The following is a 489-nucleotide window of genomic DNA, read 5'->3' on the forward strand; positions in this document are numbered from 1 at the left end:
AAATTGTCCTGAGAAGCAGAAACAAGGTGCTGGGAAAGTACAACAGACTGGTCGGGTGTTCACCACTTCAGCTGTAGGAGCTGAGGGATCCGAGACACTTATTAGAGGTAACTGTGAAATGGCTGGACAAACTTTAAATGCTTTATTTGATTCGGGAGCATCACATTCATTCATTGCATTTGAGAAAGCTCATGAGTTAGGACTGAAGGTTGTAACTTTAGGTTATGATCTAAGAGTGTATAATGCTACCCATGAGGCCATGGTAACTAGGCTAGGATGCCCGGAAGTTTCCTTTAGATTCAAGTAGCATGATTTTGTTCATAATTTAATCTGCTTACCGATGATTGGTCTTGATCTTATCTTGGGATTGGACTGGTTATCTAAGAACCATGTTCTGCTAGATTGTTCTACAAAGTCGGTGTACTTTATGCCGGAAGATACTGAAGGGCCGGTCGTGGTGAATAATTATTACTTGAACTCGATGATGGT

This window comes from Arachis duranensis, chromosome 1, assembly GCF_000817695.3.
Source record: "Arachis duranensis cultivar V14167 chromosome 1, aradu.V14167.gnm2.J7QH, whole genome shotgun sequence".
Lineage (NCBI taxonomy): Eukaryota > Viridiplantae > Streptophyta > Magnoliopsida > Fabales > Fabaceae > Arachis > Arachis duranensis.